The sequence below is a fragment of the Rhyacophila brunnea genome, unplaced genomic scaffold (assembly GCF_057557595.1).
Source record: "Rhyacophila brunnea isolate RB1 unplaced genomic scaffold, BYU_Rbru_1.0 scaffold_14, whole genome shotgun sequence".
NCBI classification, from domain to species: domain Eukaryota; kingdom Metazoa; phylum Arthropoda; class Insecta; order Trichoptera; family Rhyacophilidae; genus Rhyacophila; species Rhyacophila brunnea.
In genome coordinates, this window is record NW_028232796.1 from 25,627,807 (window position 1) to 25,634,220 (window position 6,414).

Genomic DNA, 6,414 nt, shown 5'->3' on the forward strand with positions numbered 1-6,414 from the left:
GTTTTGAAATGTATCGTATTATGTATAACAATTAATTGGTATTGGAAAGTGATTCCCAACCTTTATTGTTTTGAGAAAACCTTGAAATATTTTGTAAAATGTGGAATTATTATTATTTTATTATAAGGGTCGACAGGAGTAAATCAATTATGAAGTGAAAAGCTATAGGTGTATAATAATTATTCACTGATACATTATATTACAATAAAGTATTTTTATTGATTGCATATATTTTGTTTAAAGCTATTTTTCACTTTACATTTATCATATTGCTTGATTCTAACAAGATAATAGTAGGGACCTCATTAGAGTGGAGGTTGTGTTAACAGATTTTTCTTTTCACGAGAAATGAATGTTAGGTACCTACTTTCTCAACCTATTAAGTTCATACTCTGGGTCCAAACACATGTTAAAAAAAACAACAAGTGATTTTTTTCAAGACCTAGGATACGAACACGGGATCTACGACACGCTACGAATTGTTTTTTTTTTATTATCCTCTTGAGACCCGAGATAGAACCAGTCATGAGAAAAAATATTTGTGCATTTTTCTGTTCAATAAATATTATTAAGATCACAAAAAAAAATTAAAATATTTTTTTTACTATATATTAACTAAAATCCACTACGTGCACGTGAGTGCATCTCAGGTCACAATAGAGTACAATATTGGATACAGTACAAACAATGAAATGAAAGAAAAACAATGTGATATCCATATAATGATACAATTTTATTAGAAAAATAATACAATAATCATAATAATATAATGGTGATTGGATAATTATATTTATTTAGATTAAAAATATAGTACAATAACGGTCAAAACCCTAAAATACTACACATTAATTAACGCGCACTTCAGGGAATAGGTTTAGGGACAACCATTCTTTGCTTTAGAAGTAGATCTGTGTTTACTCGGTGTGTTATGGAAGCTAATGGTGAAGAGTTTCTTGGATGACCTTGTATCGATGATGATAATGATGGCTAAATGACTTTCATACCAAATCGTAGGGTTTGCAAGTCTGATTTTCCATGACTATGAAGTATTCCAATCACAGTGAATATTTTCTTGCCTATAAGTTTGCATGTACAATGAGCAAACTATTTCATGTCCATGTCCAACAAGTCCATGTCCACAGTGGTCAAAGATCCTCACAGTTTACATGCTTGATGTCCTGTGAAAGCAAACACACCACTGTGAAGATTAATGCGGCTCATCGACTTGTAATCAGTATTTTACAACAGCTGACTGAGTGATGCATATCGTTCTTCGTCTTCTTTGAATCATAACACGTATTGGCCTGAAATAACGAATCGGTGAGGTTGAAGCTGGTAAAAAAGTCATATGTGTAGACGTACAAGGGCAGTTGTTGTGAAGCCAAAGTAACATCACAGCGTTGCATTGAGATTGTATCGTATCTTCATCAGATAGGTAGGATTCACTTCCCCACATGGAGAATAATTTATAGAGCAATTGGAGTCCAGCACCCAATAAACCATATATGGCCATGAACTGAACTCTTCAGCTCAGCATCATTCGTCTTATTAGGCTCAGCGTACTGAAACAATAGAAAATACAATACTATGAATTAATCGATACATTTATTCCTATTTATTAAGTATTCAACACCAGGAATATAAATACTAATGGCCAATAGTATTAATCACTAGGTATATTAAGTATATTAATTATTCTGTCCATCGAATCCTCAATATGGAGATCACAAAGCCCTTTCATCACAAACTGTATCAATTTAATTGGTACTTAATTGATTTTTTAGCAGTGCATGCACTTGCCTAATAAAATGATACCTAAGTTTGATATTTATGACTAAATGATAAAGTAATATAATATGAGCATTGATACCTTATGGTTTCATAAGCCAGGATAGGATCCTGGATTGTGATTTTGAAGGATGTATCTCAGCCTCTAGCAGTGAGTAAAGTTCACTGGTTCTCCAGAATAAAGTCATCATCTGGGCCCAGGAGATGAATGTGAACATCATTACTGTCGTCAGGGTTATATCCTCCACCAACTTCGACATCATTATCATTCAAAATATCACCAATATGCTGGCTATTCAAGGATTCGTCTAAATGTAAACAAAAAACATAACCTCAATAAATCAGATATACTAATGTCAAAATATATCACTCTAGACCTGAGTTACTCATGTGTGTACCGAATTTTGAAACTATGATTATAATATTTTACAAAAGTGTAAAGATAATTTAAAGTATACGGAATATTACTATGATTCATTGTGAAACTAAATACATCATTGGTTTTTAATATAAATAAATATTAATATTTAATTAAAAGCACTTACTTGTCAGAGTTGACTTTTTAGCCGCCATTTTTGTCTTGTGCAAATATCCATAACTTCAAAGTCAAAATAACAATTTATTTTAAAACTACATAGGCTAGTGTTTTGCTCTAGTGGTAGAAAAATATACTATCTATACCACTGTAGTCAAATGCGGTTCAAGTATCCATTCAAATCATTACTAAAAAATATTTAAATAACGTCCACATATGTGTACCTCAGGACGCAAGAGGTTATAATAATTGTTAATGAATAAATCCACGTAAAATTAATTGAATAAGTATATCATTCAAATTAATTCCTACTATTTCATAAGAAAATTTGGAGGTGGGGTTTGCGTTTTAAACTATAAGTACATTTTTAAAATATATTTTCTATAAATTTGCAATCCCGGAAGCGGTGCTAGCAGAATTTTAATTGGAAATCACTGCTACCAATAAAAAGTTGCCTACATCGATACATATAATAATTTTCGTATTTATGCTATGGTGTGTCAGCATGTGGATATATATTTCATATTCATGTATATTACATACAAACATATATTAAGGTTCTATTGAAAATGAACCATTGAGACATGGAGGCATTGAACTTGAAACGGACAGATCTTGAAATAGCAAGAATAATTCTTGTCTATGGGTGTTATTTTTGCACTGCCGTAATAAATGAAAATTAATGATGAACGGATTTTTCGGTTTAATTTATTTTATTGTTATTAGAATTTATGCAAGACTCTGTGTGAGATTGTATGCGTTTGAAGATTTGAAATAAAGGAAAGAATATTTTATATAATTCTTCATTGTGTATATCTGTATCTGTATTCTTCTTTCTTTCGACCATGTCAGATCCTAATAGGATCATATGGGCCTCCACAGAGTGGAGGTTTGTATTTGTTTGTATTTCAGGCGGACGTCATTTACTAAAATTTTATTAAAAACAGTAGAACATGTTAGTTAATAAAAATCTAATTTAATACTTTGGACGCGGAAGACGCACCCAGCGCGTAATGACCAGGCGGCCGATCGATGTAATTAACGTGCATTTTAAAGGGGGCAATTAAAAAATCATTATCTACTCAGCAGCGAAAGAGTTAATAAATAATAAATAGCTGGATCTAGATCTGGCTAAAATACAGAAAATTGATACCACAGAATAAATAAATTAATATAAATGTGAAGCCAGTCACCGTAGCGTAGACCAAGAATTTGAAGTGAAATTCTCTTTATGATTTAATGACAGTTAGGTTATAAAACTAAAGAAATATAAAGCCTCCAGATTCTCCTCAAATATTGTCAATATTGAATACAATTTTTCGTTTACGTAACAAACTTTAATGTACTTATTATAATAAAGACGCAATACATAATATTCTTTAACATGTGTTTAAATCAATCCCACATTTCTTCACACTGGAGAATTAAAGATAATTCAAGACTCACCCAGAAGACAGCCCATTTCACATTATTTTTGTTCTCTCTGATTATATTTTTTAGACCATGTTCGATCCTAACCTAAGAAGATCATAATATTATGGACCTCCTTAGAGTGCAGGTTGTATCAACAGAATTTTTTGTACAAGCCAGTTTACTGGAAGCCAGGCGGGAACAGCGGCAATTTATTTTCATAGCCGATTTTGGCAAAATTCATGAATTCAAGAATGACAACTTAACCTAACCTAAAATAACAAATAATCCAGTATATTGGCCGTTTTAAAAAGTTTTTTGCCACTGGCTTCCACTAAACAGACAATAACCTTTTTTTTAAACGAGCAATGGATATTAGCAGCCTACTGTCCATACTCTGGGTCCAAAAACACAAATTGAAAAACAATATGTGAATTTTGTCAGACCCGGGAATGGAACCAGGGACCTCAACATTATAAACCGACCCGGTAGCAGTACGACCATCGTGGACGTTAGGTTATGCTGATTTACTAATTATAAATGTTTTTTTTAAACCATTATTACTATAATATGCAAAAATATACAGCAACACAAGTGTGAAATCTATAATTAGAAATTACTTGTTTTTTTTAAATACATTTTTAATTATTGTGTGTTGTGATAAGCAATCGTAATATTGTGTTGAGCTGTCCATAGACAATAAAAAATAATCTCTTGAGACAGAATACGATCAACGGAAACTAAACGAAGAAAAATGTGCCAGAATTATATTAGCATAATAATATTGGTATCATAAATTAGTTTTTTTTGCATTGTATTTACTTTTATAATAATTAAATAATTAAACAAATGATCAATGTATTTTTTTTAATCCAATGTTTGCAATGTAATGTTTTGTGTTATGTTATATTGTCAATGTGTGTATAACGTGTAATAAATTTTATCTAACCCACGTAGTTCATTGCCTTTTTGGTTTTTACACAATATTTTAATTTTTTAAACGAATCGGATGTTTTTAAATATGACAAATAATACGCATTTACCTGTTTCGTTCGATGTAAGATTAATTGGCGCATACATCATTAACAATGAGAACATTCATATTTTGGAAACATCTCAAACACATATGTACATCTTAAAAACTAATATGGTACCGGGCGGAACTCAAACCAGTATCCATCGGATTCCTGATAATATTTTTTAACAAATTTAGCCACCTGCGATCTATTTAATTACGACGAAATTAACTAATAGTTATGGACTAGAGCGTTTTGTAGTTTGAATCAAAGTACAAACAATAAGTATCTACTTACCTTGGTTACAAGCTGACATCGGGATCTCTCAAAAATAACGTTCTTGCACTTGCTAATAATTTAATAAACATTTTTTTATTCAACGAATATTAACGTGTTTGGGGTGTTTCCGAATTATTTATGTTTAATGCATTCTTAAATCTGGTGAATTATTCAGTAAATAAATAAATGGTATAATACATTTATAGCATTTGGTTATTAATTCATTGCTACTGATTTTGCCAAAGATTACGTAAAAGGTACAAAAATTCAATTAAGGATAAATCACGGATTGGAAACACAAATTACCTTCGAGGTATCTTAATTAAGTGTCACTATAGTTATATAATTTTTATTTTGCCATATATGACTCTAAGAAGATTATTATGTGCCTTCACAGAGTAGACGTTGTATTAATAGATTTTTGTTTTTATAACATATTATTTGATGTTAGCCACTTGCTCAACCTATTAAATTGGGTCCATACTATAGTCCAAACACAAATTGAGAAACAATATAGGTATGAATTTGGCAGACTCGAGATTCTAGCTTCGGACCCCACGACATTATAAACCGACACGGTAACCGCTAATATTTAATAAAAATTACAAATTAATAAAAATATTCTAAAAACCGATATTATTATTAAGTACAGTAATCTTGCCACGTTTTTCTTAGTTCGTATTCTTGTTTGTCCGGTGGTTGTTTATCCAGTACAAATCTTGCAATCGAATTTAACTAACTTCCCGACTAGCTAGACATTTGAAACTTTTAGAATATATCAGAATAGGATGCCAACGCATTCTTTTAACACTTCTAGCCATCTTTAAGTAAAATTGAATTCATTTTCAGTTAATTCTGTTTTGTATGAAAAGTTGATTCAGAAGAAATCCGTAATCCAATCCACTATTATTGGTTGCTAAGGGGGTGGTCCTAGCAACTAAATTAATAATATATACGTGCGTTACTGTGGAAATCAAATTGACGTTTCAGTATTCTATATTTGTTTGTTTGTTGCAAAATAGCAAAAAATGATTTGTTGACAAGTGCCTTATTTGTCCTTTGTCAAGTTTATATGTATCAACAGAAAATTTAAAAACGTGGTAGGTAGGTATATAAAAAGTTCTTTTATCTTGTAATTATTATTATTTAATGTTTAGTTAATTTAAATTTGGAATATTCTACTTTGGATTATAGTGGATTCAAGTAATCGAATAATTCAAGTGCTCGCGAGTTCAAGTAGAGAGGTCATTTGAGTTTTGATCAGGTTCAGTTCAGCTAAAATACTTTGAACTTGTGCTGAATAATTCGGCCGTGCACGTCAGCATGTTTGAAAAATGACTTGTGACGTGTTCCGCGGAAACGGGTTGAATAACTTACTACAATTAC

At 31.1% G+C, this 6,414-nt stretch overlaps 1 long non-coding RNA gene across 1 annotated transcript; it reads right to left on the minus strand.

The window, feature by feature from the left end:
* Window positions 1-712: 712 nt before the first annotated feature.
* LOC147075804 (uncharacterized) lies at window positions 713-2,551 on the minus strand. Its single transcript, XR_015069934.1, has 3 exons — window positions 2,334-2,551; window positions 1,871-2,096; window positions 713-1,562 (listed from the first exon to the last, which is right to left on the minus strand). It is a non-coding gene; the product is annotated as an uncharacterized LOC147075804 (long non-coding RNA).
* Window positions 2,552-6,414: the final 3,863 nt, after the last annotated feature.